We start from the raw sequence: 27,464 nt of genomic DNA on the forward strand, positions 1-27,464 counted from the left end.
ATTCTTATCTTTTATTGCAGCTATTTGACTTTTGCCAACTGATAAATGTTTTCTTAGTATTTTCATATTTTTATTGTTTTCAATTGTTTCTTTTATTTTTTTAGTGTTATAAGATCTTATTTCATTTCTCATCTTTTTGAAATTTATTAGAAGAAAATATTGAAATATGTATATTTTAACTGGTTTGATCATAGCTCTTTTTTTTCAATGGGATTCCATGACTGTGTGTGACCTGCTTCATTTGTCATCCTCATGTAGATAAATACCAAACTGCTAGAAGAAAAGAATAAGAAATTAGTTATATGGACCAGTTACATTCTTCATATATAGGTAGTTCAGTTTTTGTTGGGAAGGGGGATGTTTTGATTGGCTGGGGGATGGGATGATATTTTTTTTTAGTTGCCAAATGCCAAATTGGGATGAAGTTATGTAAGTTTTGTAGGAGTGAATGATATTGTGTGTTCTGAATTTATTGTTAGTATTTTATTTATTTATTTTTGCCTCTATAGAGTCACAAGGCTAATCGTGAAAGGTCAATGCTAATCAGTGCAAAGTCTATCCTACCTTCCCTTGAAATTATCTATTGTTTGCATTTTTACAACCCTCTCAGGCAATGCTTTCCATACCCTTACCATTCTCCATGCAAAAAAACTTACTTTCTCTTTTACTCACTACTTCATTTTGCAATTTACAAGGATAGCCTTGTCCATGTTCCTTCTCGTTCTACCATATGAAAAATCTCCCCATTGTTAATCCAATAATAACTTTTCAACAGCTTAAATGTCTCAATCATATCTCCCTCCCCTTGTCTTTTATCCACCATACTCTGCATATTCTCAGTCTGTTTTCATAATCAACATGGTACAGCCCTGATTCATTTTCATTATTTTTCTCTGTATCCTCTCCACGGTAACTTCATTCCTTTCAAATCCTGGTGATCAGATGTCCATTCAAATATTCAGAATCTTTCATTTATTATTTAATAATGATTAAAACCTAAATTCCTGCATGAATTTAACCTTAGCAGATATTCTTTCACTCATTAAAGTAATTATTTCATGATTATTTTATATAAAAAAATATACTGATAGAGGACAGCATAAGCAGCCTACTTTCTGAACTATTTTTGGCTCAAACCTGCCCTCCAAAAATAATAAGATTCTCACAAGAAGGTTATTTGTATAGCTAACTATTAAACATATATTTAAATATTCTGACTACAATAATTATAATAATGCAGTTAATAGTCCCTGTGTCTGGGGTCCTGTCCTGTCTTGTCAGGTGTCTTCTCCCTCCAGTAGATCGACTACCATGTGTCTCCACCATGTCCTATTCTGCACCTCTCTGCTGCATTCCTCATATGAGAGATGGGTCCAGTCTATATTTTTCATCCGCTCTAGTCTTTGTCTTTCTCTCTTTCTCTTTCCCTCAACAGTTCCTTTGAGAAGTGTCCTTTGTAGGCAGTTATGTCTCAGAATATGTCCAAAATATCCAACTTTTCTCTTTTTAATTTCTTTCATCAGGTTCCTGTTGATGCCTGCCATCTCAACAGCTTTTCTTTTTTTTTCTTTTTTTTCTTTCCATGATATTCTCATAATTCTTCGCAGCATCCACATTTCAAAGGCCTCCAGTTTTTTCACACTTAGATTGGAGAGTGTCCATGTCTCTACTCCATATAATAATGTAGACCATATGTAGCATTTGGAGATTCTTAGTCTTGTTTTCAGATTTAATTCTCTAGATGTTAGTATATTTCAATTTCCGATTTCAATCCTTTTTCTAATTTCATCTTCTGTCCTGCCATTCTCTGTGATCAAGTGTCCGAGGTATATGTATTTTTGCACCTGTTCTAATTTATTTCCTTTTATATCGCTGCATATTTTTGGTATTTTCTTTTCTCTTGAAATTATCATGATTTTTGTCTTTTTAAAGTTGAAACTGAGGCCATACTGTTCGCTATACTTGAGAGTTTCATCTATAAGAGTTTTGAGGACATTTTGTTTTCAGCTAGAAGAACTGTGTCATCTGCATATCTTGGGTTATTAATATTTCTGCCCCCTATAGTGATTCCTTGGAGGTTACTAATTGTATTAAATATTTCTTCTGTGTATAGGTTAAAGAGAATCGGAGAAAAGACAGCCTTGTCTCACACCTTTCTGAACTGGGAATTCTTCTGAGGGCTCTATTTATTCTCAAAGATGCAGTCTATTCCCAGTAAAGATTAGTTAATAGCCTAATGTCTTTTCCATCCATGCTTATTTTTGAAAGGATTTCAATTAATTGTTCATGTTGGACTTGTCGAATGTCTTTTTGTAATCTATGAAGCAGAGGTATACATCTTTTTGTTTTTCTAGATATCTTTCTATGATGGTTCTTACGTTGAAAATACTTTCTCTTGTACCTACATTTTCCTTGAAGCCACTTTGTGTATCATTTATTTCTATGTTTATTTTTCTTTTATTTCTTTCAAGGATAACGTATAGGAGGCTGATGAGGCTGATTGTCCTGAACTCTTCACATCTTGTAGCTTTTGTTTTTTTGGGAATTGGAATGAAAATTGAGTGATTAATATCTTTGGGTAGAAATCCAGTCTCTTATATTTTATTGCATAATTTTGTTAGAAATTTCAGTCCTCTTTCATCGAGAGCTTTCAACCATTCTGCCAAGATGTTATCTATTCCTGCAGCTTTATGTGATTTTAGTTTTCTGATGGCATTTTCAACTTCACAGAGTAAAATGGATGGTCCTAATCAGTCTGTTCAGGAATATCATTTCTTTGTTGTTCATATAATTTCTTTGTGTATTCAATCCATCTTTCCATGATTTCTTTTTTTATCTTAGAATATGGTCTCTTGAGTCTCTAATGACACTGCATGGTTTGCTGTATTTGTCCTGCTTGTTATTTCTCTGATCTTTTCATGCATTTCTCTGCTTCTGTGTTTTCTATCAAGGTTTTCTATATCTATACATTTATATTTAATCCATTCCTCTTTGGCTTTCCTGCATTTTTTTTTATTTCTTTATTCATGCTTTTATATTCAGGTTTGTTCTTTAACTTTTTTTCTTTGTTCCATCAACATCAGTATTTTTTCATTCATCCAAGGTTTATTCCTTTTCCTTTTTAATTGTGGGAGTGTATTTTTGGCTGCTTCATTGATGCTATTCTTGAATGTTTGCCAGTTCATGTTAATCTCATCAACAGTTCCTGGTGTGTTTAGAGTTCCTTTTTCTTACAAGTTAACCTACTACAGACTGGAAGTTCAGCCACCATCTGCTTTGGAAAATACAGAATTGATTGGGGGGGGGAAGCTATTTTTCTTCACACATAGTTCCATAAAAGTGTATATTATTTCTGGGAAAACTCCCATGTTACTCCTCATTATAAACTATTATAATACAGCTATATTGCCTGCTTCAGTTTAGGAGTGCCCCTGTTTAAATGTCATTGGCTATTTACTCATGGGTTCTTAGGGCATTATGAGTGTAGATGTACTAAAAAGTATATGTAGCTTAAGGAATAGAAATTGCACATACCTCTTTTTCTGGGTGTTGTGGCTTTTCCTCTGTCTGCGATGTCGAGAACTGCAGAGTGTGTGTGTGGGGTGGGGGGGTAGGCAGTTTGGTAGAATAAGTTAGAATTGATTGTTGACATAGCTTCCACTTTCCCAATATGTTCCGATGATGACCACGAATAGTCGAAACAGTCCACACCCCGTCAACCACCTTTCCCCTTCCCCCTCCTTATTTTAAAAAATTAACCCTTTCACTTTTTTCCCCACCCTATATAATATGTTTCTATATATATGTTCTTATATATGTTTCTATATATTACGGAAAAAACCCGGGTTTTTCTAACTTATTCTACCAAACTGCCTACCCCCCCACCCCACACACACACTCTGCAGTTCTCGACATCGCAGACAGAGGAAAAGCCACAACACCCAGAAAAAGGTATGTGCAATTTCTATTCCTTAAGCTACATATACTTTTTAGTACATCTACACTCATAATGCCCTAAGAACCCATGAGTAAATAGCCAATGACATTTAAACAGGGGCACTCCTAAACTGAAGCAGGCAATATAGCTGTATTATAATAGTTCCATAAAAGTTTTTTTATTTAGAATCTGCAGCTGCTTTTAAAAACCGACCTAATATAAATAAATATGGATGTATCAAACTTACCAAAATATGGGGAACAGTAATTCTTGAGCATCATGAATTACAAACCTGGACTAGCTCTCTAAGGGCACTAATAGAAATACAGCATGTGCATACATCCATGTGTAGCTGCAACTGAAACACAAAGTATGCACATTCTATATGACTTGTTCGTTGTAGCCAATTCTTCTGCTTTCTCCCTGATACTCATGATATATTGAACAAAATATATAGGAGTATTTAATAAATTCAAATTTTCTTTTACATGCATGAAGCTGCTGTTTACAATATTGTACTATGTCTGCCATGCATGTATCTATTAAACATTTAGTAGAATGAGAGAGAAGGAGCAAAAGACAGACAAGGAAATGGGAGGTCGAGGTGGACAGGGAGGCACTGAGTGAGAAGCTTGGATGCTGGATACAGGGGCAGATGTGAGAGTATACAAGAAAGAATGCACATGACTAGTTATGTGGAGGCAACAATTGGGTCTGATGAGAGGTGTAAGATTAGCGATGATAGAGAGAAATAACTGGTGGGGGGGGGGTATGAAGGAGTAGGTTTTTTGCACATGAAAAGTGATTTATTGATTATAAACTGATAATAATTCAGCAAAAAATAATAATAATAATTAACAGTAATCTAACCACAGAAAGAGTAATATATGCAAAACAATATGAACATATTCATGATAGTGTGAATTCTCCTTTAACCACGCTACCGGCCAAGACGTCTATAGATGTCAAGTTTATCATGGATGCGAAGTGCATATTAAAATTGTAATACCATTGATATTACATTGAAATATATGATGGATACGAAGCTTATGAGGATGCATATTTGATCCATAATGGCTGGTAAGGTGGTTAATAAATTTCTAAAAAAACAAATTAAAATTGTATCTTTCAGGAAGCTCTTATAATCAGAACAAGTTCAACTGCAACAAATTCCCATAGGCTTTGCCTAATCTCATCTGTTTGAAAGAAAATGAAAATATTACATCATACTTTAATCTTATATTTAATATATTATTATACAAGTATCATGGAGTAGGAAGGCTCATTTCAGGGGACTCACAGTAACCTTTATACACACAATACCTACTATACCTCTCCTTGAACTCATTCACTATCAGGGCATCATAGCTAATTCTGTCAACCCATTCCACTCCTCATTCACCACTCTCTAAGTAAAAATTATAGTCCACAATCTCTTATTAATCATATTCTTGCGTAACTCCAGAGATGACCTCTAGTTTTTTCTCTCTTTGTTGACACAACAAAGAGAGAAGACGACGACGACACGTCGTCGTCTTCTCTCTTTCATCATCTATGTGGATGATGATGAGGCCGAGTGAACTCTTTCCACTTCTGTCTGTCCCGGGAGAGTCCGAACAATTCTATCCAGTTTGGTGCCGCTTGTTGTGATTTGGTTTGGTTCTCTCAAGAGCTCACATTGGTGAGTACGGGCATGGAAAACCCGAGATACCCATGCTAGACCTGATCTTACTTCATACAATATACACTTGGTATATCATACCTGGAGACTGGTCTTCTACTCTTCTTTCTTTCTAATCTCTCTTACTTCTTACTCCCCCCCCCCCCCCCGGTGCTATTAGAGCAACTCGAGGGCGAGGGGTGATACCCCCACCTCCAGTCCTATTCCTTCTTGTTGTCAGGTGTCCTCTTTCCTCTCAAACTGTAGTTTCCACTATCTACTAAAAAAAGTGACTGAATTCAGGTCAAGGAGTGGTGGTTGACACTTGACGAAAACTTAACCATTGAAGCCGAATGAATTCGTATTGAAATATTTCCTTTGTGTGTCAGTCTCATAGAATCCCTTTTCCATCATTTCCCCTCTTTTCTGCCTATCAACTAAACTTTACAACGTGCACACATACACATTTAACATAGGAGCATTCTACAGGCCAAGCCTTATAAAGGGGGATAATAACCTCCCTATCTTGACTTGCCAATGTATTTTTCACCATCCAAGTAATCCTCTGAGCTAGTTTGTCAATCCTTGCAATTTGTCATCTGAACTTCAAATCTCTATCCCCATCCTCCCAGATCTCTATCCTCCTGAGTTTTTTTACAATCTAACCAACAATATTTTGTTCTGTTAGCCTGTGTATCACACCAGATAGTCTCAATTGAACCATCTCTGCAAACCTAAGCCCCTCTTTAACTTCTAATTTTATTTGTTGAAGTTCTTAGCCATCGTCAGCAATACCCCCACCTCCTGTCCTATTCCTTCTTGTTGTCAGGTGTCCTCTCCTTTCAAAAGATCAACTACCATGTGTCTCCAACATGTCCTATTCCGCACCTCTCTGCTACATTCCTCGTATGCGAGATAGGTCCATTCTTCTATATTTTTCATTCACTGAAGTCTTTATCTTCTTCTCTTTCCCTCAACAGTTCCTTCAAGAAGTGTCCTTTGTAAACAGTTGTGTCTAAGAATATGTCTGAAATAGCTGACTTTTCTCTTTTTTTAATTTCTTTTATCAGGCATCTGTTTTCACCTACCATCTCTAGTACCTTTTCGTTTGTCTTTTGTTTTTCCATGATATCCCCATAATTCTATGCATCATTCAGATTTTGAAACCTTCCAGTTTTTTCACACTCAGATTGGTAAGTGTGTCCGTGTCTCTGCTCCATATTGTATTGGATCATATGTAACATTGGAGAATCTTAGTCTTGTTTTCAGATTTAATTCTCTATATGTTAGTAGCAGTGGCGTCGCGTGCACATTTTGGTTGGGTGTGGGTTATGCAACCCGTGCTATAAATTTCATGTCAATTTGACCGTATGCATGGGCTTGTATCAGCAGAAAATTTCCAGGGGGGGGGGGGAAGCTTGGAGACAAATAATTACATCAATACATTTTTATAATTATTGATTTAATTAAATAATTACATCAATAAACATCTTTTAGCTTTTTTTTATTTGATGTAATTATTTGTCAATGTAAACTATAAATACATTATTTTCCACATATTTTATTAAAAATCAATTAATTAATCCTAAATTAAATTATTTCATTTTAAAAGCAAAAAAATCATAAAACTAACAATAAAATAATATTAAATTACATATACTTACCTTTTAAAAATGTATTTTTCTGTTTAAATTTGTTTCACTATAAATTTACAATTCACACTTCACTCAGTGACTCACTAGACATGGCAAATTAACCAGTCACTGTTTACAAATCAGAAAAAGATGATCCAAAAAAGGAACATGTATTTTATTGCTACAATAAAACATGACTGTTTTATTGCATTTAGTGTGATTGCATTTTTATCGATGTATGAAAGTTTTGAGAGGGCATAGTGCATCAACGCTCATCTTAATTGGTCCAATACAATTAATTGCAAGATAACTTTGAATGCTTCTGCGTAGAGTGGGGGGAACAATATGTTTTAGGATTTATTAGAAAACAACAATGAAGGATTTTTATATAACGAAATCTGTGGTGAATTCATCATTAAAAACACGTTGAAAATCCAAACCATAGGATCCATTGGGAGAAGTCGAAACTTTTACAGAGATCTTTATATAAATATGAATGTTTATATAAAGAAAGTGCTGAAGTCCTACTACACAGACCAAATTTAAACCGCGATGATGTTCTTACTATTCCTAAAGTATGGGAAATTGTCACACAAAATTGTGTAAAATAATCTTTATATATGTATATATATATATATACTTTTTTTTTTCAATTTTTTTCAATTTTTTTTTCAGTTATATGTAATTTACTTCTATCTTGCGTTACTGCACGCATATTGAGATTCCATTGTAATCATGTGCCCTAACTGCATGTTATTCCTAGTATTGTTTAAACTACTGTACTGATGATGTCCCAAGATATTTGGGATGAAATATTTACGAATTAAATAGTCATTACTGTGGTTATTACGTGTGTTTTTAATGAACAATGAAGGAGAATGCTATATTTGGTTGGTATATTTGAAATACTTAAAGATGAAAATATGTAAACCATTTATAAGACATGTAAGAATAGGAAAGAATAAGTGTGAGTTTACCATTAATGAAAACACTTTCATTAATGGTAAACAAATTATTAATAATTATCATTTGTGATATCTGTGTCTCCTGTAAGGTTAATGGTTAGAGCAAATAGCACGATCCTATAAAGTCTAAACATGAATAAGTGAATTTATGATGGCATAATTAAAAAAAAAAAAAAAATTTATGAAGAGAGAGAGAGAGTATTGCAGGATAAATATGGTTTGATGGAGCAGCAAATCATCTATTAAAATTTGTTGCACATGTTATGTGTATTTCTCTGGTTTGTGTATATTTCTCGCCATTTTTCAAGAATTTTATTTTGTTTACTGAGACTCAGTATACATAACATCCGATCATTATCAGAATTATCCACACTTTCGGGAATCCTACATTCATTAGTTTTTTTTTTTTAGTATCAGTGGTTCTTTTGTCTTATCAATCTCACATGTGCTGATATTTTGTTGTAGATCAACAACGTCTTATAATACACAGAATATTCATTTTTATTCAGGAATAGATATTTTTTACTGCCTGTTGTTTCCGAAGACTAGAATAAAAATGTCTCTATATACCGTTAAAAAACTTTGCAACCTCAACAGATGCTATAATGCACAAGTAAAAGAAAAAAAAACAATTAGCTTTTTTCTCCTAATATCCACTTTCAAATTTTCAGTTCCAGAAAACGTGTAACAGCTGTTTGTAATACAGCCATCAGATACAGTAATCGCTCAACTCATGACAAGTGACAGTGTTCAGTTGGATTGGTTGATACAATAACCAATCACAGATGCTAGGTGCTGGGTGAGCTCAGGCACATTTTACAGTGAGCTCAAAATGTTAGCTCACCCAGCCATGCCTTCTCAGCAGTTTAAAAATACTAGAAAGCTAAGAATTTGAACCCGCTGCATCCTCTTTACATCTTTTCGAAGGGCTCAAAGGTGTATGCATTTTGAAAGCACACCCGGGCTATTAATGCAAATGTGACGCAATGTTTACACGTCGAAAAGTGCCTCATCTTGAAGCATTAATGCTTTATTACCCTTCTGAAGAGGACAATGAAGCACTAGTATATTGTGTTCAATTTTAAGTCTGCAAACAATTTGGGGAGTCTTTAACGGGAATAAATACAAAAATATAATATCGGTGATACTGATATTATATTTTTTCACCATCACCTTGGACCCATAGTTACCCTTGAGTAATGCTATTACCAACCCATTCGGATTTGAAACCTCTTAAACTGCATTCAGTATTGTGTAATAATTTCTCTGCTCTCATTGCCAAAAACTAAAGTTGCATATAGGAAGAATATAACTCACTTGTAACTCCTATCTTCTTAGTCTTTTCTACATCTGAAGATGATGAACGACATGGCTAACATACTGTCATTGGATCCTGAATATGATATTTATTAATTTTTATTATTTTACATGGTTTTAGTCATTTCAGAACAAATGGTCATTCCAAAGTATGCATCATTATTCTGATTTTTAAGTAAGTTTCAAACTATTCTGATATATCTACAAAAAAATAATCAATGTTCTCTTTTAAATTCAGAGAATTTAATAGATTTTAAAATAGTTTACTCTTTTACTCAAGCATACTTTTGTTATATTTAATTTTTTTTGTTGGGCTGTTTTCTTATTTGTATTATATTTTTATATTTATTTATTTATTTATTTATTTATTTATTTATTTTTTTACATAATCTGGAAACCCTGCTCTAGAGATAAAACATGGAACCTCAAGCCACTTCAGGCATCTTAGTAAGCAGAGTCGTGGTCACATGCTGGATGATAAAATTCATCTCCCACTTAGAAAGGTGTTCATAACATCCATGCCAGTAGCGAGATTCAGACCTATACCTTATTGAGTGGAGACATTATCCACTCAGCCAACCAGGCTGGCATCTGTGAAAGAGAAAGGAAATATGTATGAAATTGAAATCAACAATTAAAATATGACAGTAGAGCTACAATCTAACCATATCTGGTGTGTATTTCACTACTCTCTTTTAGTAAATTTTAAGCTAGGTTACAGAGATTTGAAAGTAAGGGTTGCTCCAACAACTTTAAGCTTGCTATGAAGTATCAATTATTATTACATAACATCTCCATTGAGTCCCAGGACTCACCATATAATGTTACTCTATGCTATACAACACTACATGATCCACTGTATGTATATTTGGCATGAATGTATTGTGTATTTTCCAAGTTTCTCTTTGTTTTTCTTGTCCTCTTCTCAAGTATACTTATATAACTCTTTGAAGACTCAGTAGGGAAATTCTTTTGTAATTCTTGCATTCATATTTGAGCTCTTCTAGTTCAGTATCATCTACTCCAAGTGTTTTTCAACATTTCAGGTTTCTGACATACCTTTTCCTACAAAGTGTTAATATTAACTCCTGACTTGCAGCTCTAATAATACCTGCAACATACAGGAATAAAATTTGTTTGACCCAGTAGTAAATTTATTGAAATTAACACCAATTTATTCTGATTTTTATTTTATTTAGTACAATTGTTTTACTAAAATTAACAGTACATCTTCAGTGGAACAAATGGGCAATTCAAAGAGAGAATAAAAGGTAACTACAATAATTACTTAACCAGTAGAAGGCAAATTAGAACATATATAGCAGATAATTAATCATTTTTGATACTTGCCGAGAATGAGAATCTCTCGAACTTTTGGAATCAAGAAACAATTGTTCCAGTTTAAATTTGGATGGTATAGCAGGACCTCTGAACTTGCTCTGAAGATATGCTCATATTTAAAGCTAAGAATTAGGCAAGCATTATTCCAGTAGATACTGTGTTCAATCTTGATATTGGGTTACAAAAATGTTTCCTCTAAGCTATATATGTGTGTTTGTAAACTAGTCAGAAAAGGGAGCGCACAAAATTTGTACTTTCAGAACTTCTAATTTAGTCAATTTTTGAGTGAATTATGTGATAAGTCATACTCTCACTTATTTTCTTTATTAATTTCTACACTGTCTTCACTCCAAATATTACTTTAACTCATTCCAACTCAATATACTCTAATTAGTTATTTTTAACCTACTCCCCAAGTTGTGGAGGCATATTTGTTTAGAGCGTCTACTGTCTAGACCAGCATTTTTAAAAATGTAGGTTGCAACCTGTAATAGGTCATGAAATCAGTTTAACAGGTAGTGACGAACATTTTTTGAAAATGAAATATAAAAGAAAATATTAGAATGCATCTCGCAGATTTTGTAGCTTTAACATGTTTATGCCAGGTTGTCGCATCCTGCATTTCTTTTCAAGAGGGAACTTGCTTGATGGTATATCATGTCCATTCCATTCAAATTAATATGTCATATATATTTAAAACCTTGTAAAAAGATTTTAAATATATATGGTTTTACAAGGTTTTAAATATATATGGCATATTAATTTGAATGTTTTTGATTAAATTTTAATTGTAAAATTAGTATGGTCCTATTGATAATGTATAGCATATGTGGGAGGGGGAGGAGTTGTTTATCATTAAGCAGAGTCAGGTCATTTTCATTACAGATTTGTCTACACACTGTTGTTACATATAGTACACAGACTAATTATATCCCTACTGTATTTAGTGGAATAATAAAGCTACTTCTCTTTTGCCAACCTTTACATTGTATGTTTTCTTAACTTTAAATCTCTATCCACCATCACCCCCCAGATCTCTAGCCTCATCAATATCTTGCAATCTAGCCTCATCATATGATACAAAGTGAAGTGCATTACCTTACATTTTGCAACATTAAATTGACAAAAATTGTCCTTTTCCTCAGTTTGTGTATTATTTTTTTCAAACAACTACTAAATTTTTTAGGACAAATACTTATTAAGTAGTTTGGACCTAACTACTTAATAAGTGGAACTTTTAAGTATTTCTTTTTGACCTGGGGTGCCATGAACTGAGAAAGTTGGGAACCTCTGGTTTAATGTATGTGTGTGTGTGTGTGTGTGTGTGTGCGTGCGTGTGTGTGTGTGTGTATTCGATTTCTCTCTGTTTCATTTCTCCCTGATAGAGAGGGAGAGAGAGAACTGACCCTTTTTTGTATTTATAATATGGTGTCTGTTGGAGAGAAGATGTTTATCACTATACAGGGACAATTTCATTCGTCTTCTGAAGGAATAGGTATAGCAGGCAAAACTGTTTATTCCTATGAATAAAAATTAACCCTCGTATGTTTTTATGACAAGCACACCCATGCCATTAAATATAATATTTCCCAAGTTCTGTTTTTGTTGTTTGTTTTCAGTCTTTTTTTTTTTTTTGTATGTGTGTTATATTTAAATGTTAATAAAATTCATGTTTGATATTAACTTTGTTTTTACTTTATTATATGTAGTAAGGACACATTGTTTTGTGAGACTTTTGTTTCCGTTTAGTACAGTGGTTCCAAAGCTGTATGCCACAGTAAACTCAATTATGTGCATTTTTTTTTTTTTTTCAGATAACTGCTAAGTTTTTAGGATACAAATACTTAAGTAGTTTGTATCTAACTACTTAATAAATGGAACTGTTAAGTATTTCTTTTAACATATGAGGACCATGAACTGAGAAAGTTTACGAACCTCTGGTTTATTGTGTGTTTTTCATTTATCTCTGATGGAGAGAGAAGAACTGACCATTGAGATAGTGCAACATTAGGGAAACTCTGGTAAAGGTAGAGTAAGCTACACATACCTTCCAAAAATCAGTGTAATATATTTGGGGTTGATAGGGATCTTGTATTAGATCCCTAAGAACATTAGGGATAATGTATAGATCCCTAAGAACAGCTACACTTTTTGTTTCTTGGTGTTTTGGCTAAGAAATGAAAGATAAGAGTGTTGTATCTGTTCTTATCAGCTTAATATCTGATTCTGACTACATGACATTAAACTAATTTTTGGAAGGTGGTGAAATGCTTGGTGCCTGCTCCACCTTTGTTGTGAGTTGCTAGTATTGTATAATTTCAGTACCTTTAAGATATCAATTCTTGGGCTTATATATTTATTGTAACATTAAAAAGCTAAAAGGATATATCATAGAGCAAGAAAAGATCTAAACGAACAGATTTATGATACTAAGCATACCTTAGCACATTTATACTCCCTTTAACCTTCTTCATCCTCTGCTATAGAACAAGCATTAGAAATTAATACTTGACAACCTATTAAAGATATGCTCATCTCTGAAGCATTTAATATCCAGAACACCAATATTAAATTAATTACAACATTTAAAGCATTAAAGCTAGAACAACAAAAATCATCCAAATCTAAATTTTAGCTTCCTCTTGATAAAATTAATAAATCCATTTACCATCTATCTGATGTTAAAAAAAAAGACATTCTAAGTAAAAGTTTTAATTTTTTTATATCACCAAGATCTATTCCAAAGGAACTCTCACTTGTACAACAGATAGAAAAAGCAACATCATTCCTTCTATCTCAAGAAGCTAATTTACTTTTTCGTATGAAATCTAGTTCACATTTAACACTGAAAACCTCCACTGAGTGATCTTACTATGTTGGAACATCAAGTCTTGAAAAATATACAGAAAAATAGGGATATTATAATTTTCCCAGCAGGTAAAAGAAATGCTATAGTTATTTTAGATACTGCGGCATTGCAGACAGATACTTATTCAATTCTTGAAAGAGATCAAACACGTGAACTCCACAATCGTACCAACAATCTTCCCAGAACCGCCAGCCTTGGTTGACTGAGTAGTTGGTATGTCCACTCTCCAACCATCAGGTCATGGGTTTGAATCCCACTGGGCTTTTGGATGTTTGTGATTATCTTTAAGTAGAAGATGAATTTCATTGCCTGGTGTGAGACCTGAAGTGGCTTGAAAAAGTTCCATGTTTCAAGTAGTGTTTCTGGACTATGTAAAAAGAAATAAAAAATACAAATATATATATATATATATCAGCTATACGGTTCGCCTAAAATACATAAGGAAAACATTCCACTATGACCCATTGTAGAAGGTATGGATTCTACCACATATAAGCTTCTAAAACATATAGCCAAAGGTTTAACAGGTTTGTTCAATATATCCTTCAATATAATATATCCTCCTTCCTAATATATCCTAATATATCCTAATATATCCTCCTTCAATATATCTTCAAAAAGATGAAATTATCAGTATACATGTTATTTCCATCTCTCCTAATGCCCACAAAGAGGTATGTCACTTCTGACCCATTGCATAAATTCTGGTTACTTCCTGTTTAAAAAACACTATTTACAAACAGAATCTTGGCCATGGGCAAACCTGTTATCTCTTATATTGGCAAATATATATTTAGAAGCCTTTGAAGAAGAAAGCAGTTACTTCCTTCTCATTGAAACCAAGATTATAGAGAAGATTATTGATGTTTTCTTAATTTGAAGCCAGTCTGGATTTGCCAAAAGAGTTCCTGGACCATCTCAGCAGTCAACACCCAAGAATGCAATTTACCACAGAGTTATAAGTTAATGGTTCTCTCCTGTTACTGGATGTCAAACTAACACATGTCAAAAAAAAAAAAAAAAAAAAAAAATGAAGATCTCTATTTACAGAAAATCCACACATACCAACAGATATCTTCATGCACAATATCATTATCTGTCCCAAGAGCTTGGCATAATTTCTACATTAGGTAAACATGCTTGCTCGCTCCTCAGTGAAGAAAAAGAGATCACCAAAGAGCTAAAGTTTCTTTTAAAAAACTTTCTGAAGAACTGTTATTGTGAGCAGACTATTAATAAGCTGCTGTTTAATCTATCTGCTTCAGTATATCAGCTCTATTTTTCACCAAAGTTAACGAAACTTCTAAAAATAAAATATAAAATCGTCACTTCTTGCACTCCTCTAACAAAACTGCATTCCTTACTTGGTACAGTAGAACCTAAACATGACAGCATAAAATATCCTGACATTTACCATCTCTGGTGTACCTGCAGTGTGCTGTATTTTGGTCAAATGGAAAAATCTATTGAACTCTGTATACAGGAGCATGTGAGACAGGCATCACATGTGGCAGAACTAGATCCACTACTCTATCTAATCACTTCCTTGACTAAAACAAACACACGTAATAACCACAGTAAAAAATTTTAATAAGTCAATATTTCATCCTAAGTATCTTAGGACATCGTCAGTACAGTTAATTCAAACAATAGTAGGAATAACATACAGTTAGGGTGCATGATTACAATGGAATCCCAATATGCGTGCAGTAGCGTGTTATAGAATTAAATTAAAATATATCTGGAGGAAAAAAAAATTTACATTAAAATAAGATAATATATATAAAAATTATTTTACACAATTTTGTATGACAATTTCCCATACTTTAAACATCATTACAGTTTAGATTTGGTCTGTGAAGTAGGACTTCAGCACTTTTTTTATATAAATATTCATGCTTATATAAAGATCTATGTAGAAGTTTGGTCTTTTCCCAATGGATCCTATGGTTTGGGTTTTCAACTCAGTGTGTTGAGCTATGCCAGATTTCTGTGGTTTGATAAGACAGATATAGTCTTGATGTTCCGAAATGCATTTATGAACAGATCTACCTGTCTGTCCATAGTAAGACAATTTACAGGAGCATGGAACCTCTTACACACCAGGTAGCATCAGGAGTGAGAGTTTGTCTTTAGGAGAAGGTAACAAGTTATAGATATTTACTTATTAAAACTTATTATTGTGGTTATTATGTGTGTTTGTTTTAGTCATGAATTCTCTACAGGTTTCATTGTATAATAACCACTTTCTTAATTCTGCTAACCCTGGTGATGAAGACTATCACTTACACAGTAGTCTGGAATAAATCAGAAAAGATTTTTAAGATATGATGACCTTTGGAGAAGAATTATTGAATTGATAGAAAATATCCTCAGTCTAGTCCACCTTACCCATATGAGCATGCTCAATGATACTTTGGTAGCCAGAATGCCTTCAAATGTCAGCAGTCCTTTTGTAACTTAATTTATAACTGATGTTCTCTTGCAACGTATGTTTTGTATTTTTCTCTTTTCATGTTAGCCACATGATGAAGTCTTCTAAAAAGACAAAACTAGTTGTGCATTCAAATAATAAATGAGTTACTATTTTTTTATCCCAACTTTTAGTCATTTAAGTTTCTTCAGTTATGTCATATAGCTGAGTAAATCCATTACATCAAATATATATATATATATGTGTGTGTGTGTGTGTGTGTGTGTGTGTGTGTGTGTGTGTGTTTGATGCACTGGATTTACTCGGCTATATAACATGATTATAAATGCTAATGACCAGAAGCTGAGAAATACCAAAATAGTATTGATAGTATTAATCAAATAATAAATTTTTTTTCTATTTTGGTATCTCTCAGCTTCTATTCATTACATTTTTTTAATCTACAATCGGGTCTCTTTTTTTGTGGTAGATACGTTCCACAGAAAACCACATATAAAAAATCGCACAAAAAAAGGCCTAACTTATGTTGAAAAATTAGGGATACGTTCCATAATTTTATAAAACCGAAGCAATGAATTAAAATAAACCTAAAATCCTAAATTTTCATTAAAAAATTTGGGAAAATAAGAATGCCTAAGTTTGTTTTAAAGCTTTATTCATTTAATTTTATTGAAAAGTAACAATTTTTTTTTTTTTACATTTTGTCATCAGAATTATCATCGCTATTAGACAATATTCGGCAACGTTTGCAACCTGGTGCAAAATCACTTTCATCACCAGAAGAGATAGTCAGCGCATTAGATCTGTATGGTAAAGGCTGTATGGTAATGGTTCTTCACAAACAGAATTAGCTTCACCCTCGTTCTGTGCTGATTTTTTTCTTCTGACAATGTAATCAGTGATTAAACTTTGCGATGATGATTTCACTAATTTTTTATACAACTCGTGATATCCAGACATACAGTTCTTCAGCTCATGTTGGAATTTAAAGGCTCGTTCAGAATTTGTGTCATTAACATGGAAATGATTTTCCAATTTATTGCACAGTTCAAGACCTTCTAGAATTATATTTGCAGTGAGGGGTACAGGTTTTTCTTCCGCTTCACTATTGTTTTCTGGATCTTTGACCATATCTAAAGTTAATCGATATTCAATAATATCATCATCACTTAAGGCATTATCCACATGCTTGTTTCGAAACCGTAGTGCCGTGATTTTGTAAAAGTAAAAGGCCTACAGATTTAAATTTTAATATGAATAAGAAACAAGGGACTTTGTTTAATTTTGGTGTTAAGAAATCACTTATTGAAGGTGTTTGTGATACAACATATAGTGAGTCATCCATCTCCAGGATGTATAAAGGGAGGGAAAAACTATCAGCACACAGGAGAAAGTCTGCATTCACTCGTAAGTGCTTATAATAATATTATAAATTTTTGGTGATCAGAATGGGATATGTCAATGAAAATCAGCACAAATTAATTTATTGTTTGTTTAATTATTAATTAATGATCAATTAATTAATAATAAATCAGCTAAATTAACAATTAATTAAAATTAATATATTACAAAATAACCAAGGTGTTCCATAAAAGGATTTGTGAAGTGTTCTGTCATAAGAAAAGTTTGGGAAACGCTGGATTACCTTATTATCGGAATGGATTCTCCTTCTGTTGACATGCGCAGAAGTGTCAAAAGGTCTCGTATCTGTGGGTGTACTATACCGCATAACTTCAAATCCACATAAAAAGAGACTCGAGTGTGTGTGTGTGTGTGTGTGTGTGTGTGTGTGTGTGTGTGTGTGTGTGTGTGTGTTGTGTGCATGGGGATGAGATATAAATGTTTTTTTTGTTTATTATTATTGTGGTTCGCAGTCAAAAATGTTTGAAAAACACTGGTCTGGATGGTGCAGTTACTTGAACTTGTGCAAATGGTGTTTGATGTTTTTTGTAACTATGAAGATTTAAGTGAATTAATTTAATGCTTGCAATTTTACAGATTATAACTAGATGAAAACAAGACACCATTAATATAGGAAATATTACATTAGCTCATACATTGAGTCTGGGACTGGAAACTTGTATGCATAATATTCTTAATGTGCACATGGACTGGCAAAAATTAGAAGGAACATTGGTTACAAAGACCTGACTTTTAAGGTACTACTCAATATAGTACTAACTTTCAGTAATTCTTTTTTCCATAGAACCAGCCATTGTGTTAAATAGTTCTCAAAGGAATATAATAAACACTGGTTAGAGATGAAAATTTTGGTGCCGTTTGATTGGAAAGACTTGGGTTCAAATCCCATCAAGAATTCAAAGAATCTTTATCAGGGTTTTTCCTCCTGGAAATTCAGGGTTTTTTTTTTGTCCCAAAACAGGCAAACTGGCCATTTAGAACATATTCAATTAATAGACTTAATAAACTGGCCTCATAGTTTAAGTTGCTCAGCCATAAATCCAAATCAACCAACCAACCTAATCAGCCACTTCAGTACCTTGATGATGATCCTACATATACAAATAGTCTACAATTAACTGCATCATTCTTAAATACAGTCTTGTTTAATGGAATTCTCTTGCTCTCTTTCCACTCATTAAGTAATCTTGTATGTGCAAAGGAGTCAAACTGAACAACCAGGTAAAGCACATGGTTGTTCAGTTTGACTCCTTTGCACATTTCTTCAGCATCCATGCCAATATCTGTTCTAGTCCAACTGTTTGTATTTGAATCAAGCCCTTTTAACAGCTTTAATGACTCTTACTTATCTTTGCTCCTATTCTTTGTCCAGTTTTCTCTTGGCATCCATAAAGCTTATAGGTTTGCCTGGAATATATACTTGGTTAAAGTGAACACTTAATAATTCAGTTATTTTTTCTTGTGCATTTCACACTTTTATACCATCCACTAAGTTATTCTTCCATAGTTATTTTTTCTTTAACTTGTTACATAGATTAAAATTCTCTTGGATTTCTTTTGGCCTATTTGGCCAACTTGTTTTCAAAATCTGATTTTGCCTTCCTCATCTTGGTTGTCGATTTCCTATTTGTACTTTACTGCTCCTGAGCTTCATAATTACTCTATATTGGATTCACAACATTCTCTTTTTATGAAGCTCTTGCTTTAAAGTGTAAATCCATTCATTTAACTCCTATACAATTAATTCTCCTAACTCTGAAGAAGCAGCCAGGTATTGTTTCCTTCAGATATCTTTTGACTAATTCCCATGCACTGTTGATTCACCTTCTATGTAGTTTCTTGTGCCAAGGCACTGCCTCATGTTGCCTTCTTAGTTTATTATAATCATCTGCCTTATAGATCCACACATGCTCTTATTCAAAGCTCTTTTATTATGTCAGCCATCTTCTTTCATACTAGAACTTTTTTTGTAAGACTATAGGCACCAATAAATCTCATTGTCCAATTTTCCATCTTGAAATTTGCCCACATCACTACATGAAATCTGCTATTCAAGTAGTTTCTTTTGTGTCTAGTGTTGAATACTACTTCTTCCTTTTCCTAATCATTATTGCCTGAATATATGACATCTTATTATTCAGAAGTATTGTACTTATCTTCATCTTGGTGAATCACATAGTATTTCTGTTATTCCTCTGCTAGCACCACTCATTTCAGTTGATACTACTACTTTTGTTAATAATACCTATCTTCAATTCTGTTGATTTTTTTTTTTTTTGTTACAAAGTAAATTACACTAGACAAGAAATTGTTTTCATCCTTTAATACCCAAGTGTGAGCCACCAAAGATTCACATTAAGTATCTTTTTGACAACACTGCATATTTTTTACTTTGTATTTATTTGCTCTATTAACTTCTGAAAGTCTTCCTCTTTTTCTTCCAGGGCCTTTAGCATTTTTGCATGAATGTCATCATCACCTGGTGCCTTTCCTGTGTTAATTGCTCTAAAGCTCTTAATATTTCTTCTTTTAGTATTGAAGGATCATCTTCAAGATTGTTCAACTTTGGTATTGTTTTTCTCTCTTTCCTCATCATCTTTAAGAGATCTGTAGTCCTTTCTTTTAGAGTTACACGGTGATCAGCATTCATTTTAAAAATTTATGGAATTTACAACCTTGTTAAAAAAACTTTTTTATTATCCTGACGTTTCGATCTTCACACCAAGATCATCATCTGGAGCATACATCAATATACAAGACAAGCTGAGTTACATTATTAACTGTAAGCTAAAGAAACAATGCTTTGATCACATGTTATTCTACTAGCATGACCTCTAGGTGTCATCAACATGCTAAAAAACAGGGCTCAGACGAATTGTTCCAACGAACAGGCACTGAAAGACGAATTTTAAATTATCATTAATACTTTGCAAAAAAATGGATACAGCCAAAACACTTAACAAAATTCTCTACAAAACCTCAATGAAAAACAAAGACAAACCAAACTACAGTAAAACTATAACCATTCCCTACATTAAAGGAACATCAGACAAAATAAACAGAGTACTACAAAAATACAACCTCAAAGCCACCTTCAAACCTCCTGCAAAATTAAAAAGCTTGCTCAACTCATCCATAGACCCACTCCTTCCACTAGCCCACCCTGGAGTATACCGGATTTATTGTACTTGCAACACACCATATATAGGAGAAATAGGATGCACAATTCCTATCAGACAAAAAGAACATAAACGACACATTAAATATCATAATTATGGTGAAGCTGGCCTTTCTGATCATGCCTTGAATACTTTACACAGAATTGAGAAATGCACTAGCTGTCTACATCGCACTAAAACATGGTATGAACGGAAATTTAAGGAAGCATGTGAGATTATTATCAACTACCCTAATCTGAACAATAATGATGGTCTAAAAATCCCAAACATATGGAAATATATATTCGACCCACGGAACGTTCCTCACTAAGAACAACTATAAACAGGACTGTAGAAAATCCAGTATCTTAAAAGCAAAAATAAGAATTGTAATACTAAAATAGGACATCATTGTTTCTGAAAAAATGTTTATTCCTGTCATTGTAAATAAAATTTAGCTTGATGTTTTTTTTTCTTCCCCAATAATGTAACTCAGCTTGTTTTGTATATTGATGTATGCCCAAGATATGATGATCTTGATGTGAAGATCGAAACGTCGGGCTAGTAAAAAAAGTTTTTTAACACGGTTGTAAATTCCATAAATTTTTAAAAGGAATTAAGAGATCTGAAATGAATTCAACCCAACTTTTCTTAACTTCTGTTTCTAATAGCATTTTAGCATGAAAATTTGTGTGGATCATTCATTCATTCTATTGTTTGTCATTTCTTTTATTTTTTGGCAGTTTGTTGTTTTACTTGTAGGTCCTCTATTTTCTTGCATTTATTATTAAGCTATGTTTCATTGGTTTCTCTGCATGCTTTTCTTAATATTGTTTAAAGATTTGTATTATTATTATTATCATCATCAGACATCCATGGAGTCAAAAGACTCATTGTGGAAGGTACACACTGTTATACACACAAAGCCTATCAGACCCTACTTTAAACTCATTCAGTGCATCTGCATTCACCACAGTATCAGGCAATGCATTCCACTCACCAACCACTCTGCAGAGAACAACCTACTGCTTATACCCCTGCTCACACTCTCATTATACAGCTTTTGGGGATGTCCACTTGTTCTATCCCCTTCTCCCATTCTATGAAAAATCTCTTTCACATCAACCTGGCAACAAACCCCTTACCAACTTAAATGTCTCAATCATATCCCCTCTCTTCCTTCTATTCACAAGACTTTACAAATTGCATTACCTTAATCTATCTTCATATTCCACACCCCCAAAGACGTTATTACCTTAGTCAGTCTTCTCTGGATCCTTTCCAATATATGTTCATCATCATGAAAACCAGGGGATCAAATCATGTACAATAATCCATATTAAACCTGATCAGGGCCTTATGGAACCAGAATCTCTATTTCTGCATGTTAAGGTCCTCTGCATCATTGCCATAATCTGATGTCACAACTTGTGCAGTGTGACCTCCTTGTCCACCACCACTCCAAGGTCTCGTCTCTTCAACTTCCTACAAAATTTCCCCACAAAGTGTATACTTTGTATTCCATTGTTATTTACCGAATTTCAGAACCATACACTTTGCAACATTGAACTGACAGTTTCATACCTACAATCTGTTCAAGTCCTTCTGTAATGCTACAACATCTGCTTGATTCCTCATCACTCTCTCCCTAGTTTTTCATCATCTGCAAACAGGTGTATATTGTCAGTTAAACTTGCACTACTACTATTTCCATTACTGAACACTTCTCATCCATTCTAATCTTTTACCGCACTTCTTACTTCCTCTGATTTCTTGCTTGCAACACACTGTGCTTCTAGAAACAGTTTCTCCAGTTTACTCACTCCAAACCCATTCAAACAATCCATCACTTTTCTATCTCTCAAATACATGCCATACATTTACATACTGCACTCCCTTCTCCTCACACAGTTCTGCCATTCATGATTCTGGCTCTCCTTCTCAACTCATCGTTGTCATACTTTGGCAACACACTGACACCCTTTCCCACTATATTGTTTTCGTTCACTTTCTTCACTAACCTCATGATATCCATCCTTACATTCTCCTTATGTCCAACTGAATAATTTATTTCCACAACCACCACTAACTCTCTTGCATGTTCTTTCTCATGCTCATATCCAAAGCATGAATTACCTTGCCCATTCTCCTTCCTGGAATGCAGACCTTATGGACTCTAATTAACAGATTCTCTAAAAATGGAACCATTTTCAAAAAAAGTCTACATCATTAACAGCATTTGATCTTTGTGCTGTATAATGTGCAGATCTTGTTAATGCTGCATTGTGTTTCGTCCAAGCAAGATTCACTAATTCAGTTAAAAAAAAGTTAGTAACAAATCCACAAAGTCCAATAATCATGCAGGTACTCGAAGCTATTGAAAATAAACAATATTGTACTAAAATGCAAGCAGTATCATCAATTATTACATAAAATAGCACTTGTCTTTTCTGAAGCTCTTTACCGTATTCTTGTTTATATTTTGATTGTCTTCTTTTGCTGATCAAATTTAACCACGCTACCGGCCAAGACGTCAAGTTTATCATGGATGCGAAGTGCATATTAAAATTGTAATACCATTGATATTACATTGAAATATATGATTCATACGAAGTGTATGAGGATGTGTATTTGATCCATAATGGCCGGTAAGGTGGTTAATATACTTTGATTCATCTACAGTTTTCTTCTGTTTTGAGTCTTCTTGGGAATACAGTCATAGGCAGCATCTTTAAATTTCCTTAAAACTTTTCCATTTTTCTGTGTTCATTGTTCAGTTTATCAGTTTCCATTTGTTGCATACTTATTTTTAACTGAGTCATTCTTTATTTAATTGAAATCGAGATGAGATTCTTTATTTCTTCTCTTAGTATTTTTTTTAGTCTTACTTTTAATTTTGAAACAGCTGGGTATGCAGTCTGAGTCTGTATCTGCTCCTGAGTATATTTTTGTGTGCTATTTTGAAATCTTTTTCTGATTTATATAATTAATCTGGTTTCTAATTTTTACCATCTGAGTGTTCCCAGGCATGTAGTCATCTTTTTGGTTGTTTAAAGAAGGTATTTGTTATTATCAAATCATTTTGCTAAAACTCAATTAACCTCACACCTTTCTCATTCATATTGCCAAGCCCACATTACCAATTACTGGAGACACTCCTCTTCCTGTGGATCCAGCTTTTGCATTTAGCTCTTCCATAACAAACAATTAGGATGTTATATTTGTTTAATAACTTTTTGTACCTCCTCATAAAACACTTCAACCTCTTCATCACAAGCTGTCAGTAAAAGCATATACCTGGAGGATACCAATGCCAAAAGGGTTTACCCTGCAAGTTTGATTAGTATGATTCTGTTACTTATGGGTCAGTATTCAAGAATATTTTTAAAAATTCCTTTTTACGTCATAACCCCAACACCTCTCAGGTGTTCTTCACTTCTAGAATAGATAAACGTAAAGTCATCCCTTTCAATTTTTTTCAATTTCCTGTCCATCTTGTCTCACAAAATCCTGTTATTTCTATCTTCATATTTAGTATCTCTTCCATTAAATTGTCAAATTTACCAATTTGGTATAATACTCTCCATGCATATAGTATCTATAAGAGTCTGTGGTTTTCAGATGAACTCGTTAAGATTCCTAATGGCTTTGGGATATTATCTTCATATATAGCCTTTCTGATATCTTTTATTTTCAGCCTTCCATATAGGAAAAGCTGCTTCCCTATATCAGGATTTCACCATTGCACAAGTTAGCCAGATTTTCAGAATTCCTACACTTTAATGGCTACTGTATTGGCTCAGGGCCACCATACTTCATCCATGCAACCCATTCCCATGTTCTTTTTCTGCCCCCCCCCCCCTCTCCCCACAATGAGAATGTTTGGGTGATACTGGAAAGGTTTTTCTCAGTTTCAATTTCTGAATATAGATTTTAAAAAAAAAAGCTAATAATACTTGGATGAGTAATAAAGATTGGTAGAATTACTGATAATAAATTCACAAAGTTGATTTTTATGTCTGAAATCTCAAAGCATTTCGAGATTTCAGAGCTGACCTGTAGAGATGAAAGAGTTGTCATTCCATTGTATAAAGTCCTGATCAGACCACACTTGGACTATTGTTCTAAAATTTAGTCCCCAGGATTTGAAGGAGGATAAATTAACTGTGGAAAGGGTACATAGGTGGATAACAAAGATGGTGTCAGGACTATACAATGTTGGTTATTAGGATTGGTTGAGGGAATGTGGACTGCAGAGTTTGGTAGATAGAAGGTGATATAATTGAGACTTTTAAACTGTTGAGAGATAGTTACAGGGTTGACACTAGGTAGTTCTTTTGCTTGGTGGAACGGGGGGGGGGGGGGGAAGAGCGAGAACAAGCAGCCATACCTGGAAGTTACAAAAGGAAGCTTGTGAGCAAGAGGGTGAGGAGTAGTTTCTTTGCATGGAGGATGATTGAACCGTGGAATGCATTGCCTGATAGTGGCGATAGCACGAACGGTCAATGAGTTAAAGGAGTGGTATGATAGACTTTGTGATTTCTAGGAAGGACCACCCATGATGAGTCTTTTGACTCCATGGAGGCCTGAATAATAATAATTATTATTATTTCCTTTTCTTCTCAAGTTAAAACTTTGTTTTAACTGAAAATTGTGTGTGTAATGTAAGATAATTCACATTTTTCTTCAAAATAAATTTTTTTAATTTTGTCATTCTTCATGATGCATCCAATTATTCAAAGATAAAATTATAAAAGTGTGAGTGTTTGTGCATATATATTTATTATTATAATTATTATATCAGTGCAAGTTATTTTAAAGGTTCTGCACACAAATCGTGTAAATATCATCATCAAATTCCTGCCATGTACCCTCAAGGGGTGTACAGGATATGACAGTACTACATGAAAAAATTACATCATTACTAACTTCCTATCTACAATTTTCCTCCAAATCAGTCTGTTACTTGTCAAGACTCCAACATTATCAGATCTTATATTTCTATCATCTAAAGCACTTTGTACCGTATCAATCCACCTATATCTTGGTCTTCCTCTGGGTCGTTTTCCTGCCAACCTGGCAGAGAACACTTGTTTTGCTAATCTTTCCTCTCCCATTCTATTTAAGTGACCATACCATCTGAGATTAGCTCTGCTAACGCATTCCTGGATGCTGACAATGTCAAGTTCTTTCCTAATATCCTCATTTTTAATATGATATTGCCATTGATGCCATCTGTTCACGCCTCTAATCTTTCTCAGGACTCTCATATCTGCGGTCTCTAGTCTTTGGTCAAGTGTTTTACTTCTGACCCAGCTCTCAGATCCATAAGTTAAAATTGGTTTGAACACAGTCTTGTATACAGCTAATTTAGTGTTCTGACTAATTTCTTTCTTGAGGGTACATGGCAGGAATTTGATGATGATGATGATGTCCTGAGCAGAAATCCAACAGGTATTTGCCATTATTATTACCTTTGCTCTTTTCTCCAAATTTTCTCATGTAATTTATATATACAAACATACAAAATATTAGTTAATTGGGACCAAAGGTTTACAAAAACACCTATATTTTTTAAGAAATCTAATCATAATTGTTGTTTTTCGTACATAAAAAAAAAAGAAAATTATTTCGATGTCGATGGTTTCATAAAATCTAATAGATTCATCTGACGGCATAATGTCTTTTTCTTGTCACGCAAAATTTCTTCATAGCAAGCTAATGATTTTTTTATTCCTTGCCTTGTGGCTACAATTCGTTCCTCGTTAGAATCTATGTCCTCCAAAATCTGTAAACCTTTCTTTTATGATTGTTCTTACTATGGATTCCTGTAGATCGAACTTCTTTGCTACCTCACAAATTTTCATTCTGCCTTCAAAATCCTTAATAATGTTGAGTTATGTTTCCAAAGTCAATGTTTTTCTTTTCTTGCTAGCTGTAGAAGAATCGGACTCGCTTCTTTTGGATGACATTATTATTTTTTGCGTGATAAAATTTTTATCAAGAACAACAATTAAATAATTGCAGGGTTTGTAGACTATAAAAATCGTGTATGAATGGAGACCGGGCGAAACACGTCAGTGCTTGTTCACAGCATGTGTGAACAAGCGTTTCCAAAGTCAATGTTTTTCTTTTCTTGCTAACTGTAGAAGAATCGGACTCGCTTCTTTTGGATGACATTATTATTTTTTACGTGATAAAATTTTTATCAAGAACAACAATTAAATAATTGCAGTGTTTGTAGACTATAAAAATCGTGTATTAATGGAGACCGGGCGAAACACGTCAGTGCTTGTTCACAGCATGTGCGACACTGCCGAATGTGGCTGGCACCAGAAAGATCCGACTAGTGGTGAGGTGTGAAGCGGGATGGGAATACGCACATATAAGAAACTGCGTGACTCCAGATTTGCATAAGTCGGGGTATGACTGTACTGAATAACAAATCTACAAAACAGAAAATATAATTTCACTTTTATGCTCATCTATTATTATGGGCAGAAAAATAGTTTATCATCATCAACAGACCTCCATGGAGTCATGGGATTGTTGATAGTAGTCATGACCTTTTTTTACTTAATTTTGAATTTTTATACTACATCAGCACTATGTATTTATGTAAGCGAAGGTTTCTGTGGTTAAGCAGTTCTGGAGATAGTTTTCGGTATTGAGACCACATGTTTATTAAACAATAAAAATAAAAAAATAAAATTTTGACAAGTTTTCA

The 27,464-nt window shown here is 33.7% G+C and overlaps 1 protein-coding gene and 1 pseudogene across 2 annotated transcripts in view; both read left to right on the plus strand.

The window, feature by feature from the left end:
• Naa60 (N-alpha-acetyltransferase 60) overlaps positions 1–27,464 on the plus strand; it is a 151,535-nt gene that overhangs the window by 13,148 nt on the left and 110,923 nt on the right. The window contains exon 2 of one of the 2 annotated variants that reach the window (XM_090404929.1): positions 9,922–10,186. The exons of the other annotated variant lie outside the window; for it this stretch is intronic. The gene's annotated coding sequence lies outside the window, so the exon portion shown is untranslated. The remainder of the gene's footprint in view (positions 1–9,921; positions 10,187–27,464) is intronic. 2 annotated transcript variants of the gene reach the window in all.
• On the plus strand, positions 13,005–13,180 carry LOC150098744 (U2 spliceosomal RNA; annotated as a pseudogene).

The sequence above is a fragment of the Typopeltis vanoorti genome, chromosome 15 (genome assembly GCF_054136105.1).
Source record: "Typopeltis vanoorti isolate ZY-2024b chromosome 15, IOZ_Tvanoo_1.0, whole genome shotgun sequence".
Classification (NCBI taxonomy): domain Eukaryota; kingdom Metazoa; phylum Arthropoda; class Arachnida; order Uropygi; family Thelyphonidae; genus Typopeltis; species Typopeltis vanoorti.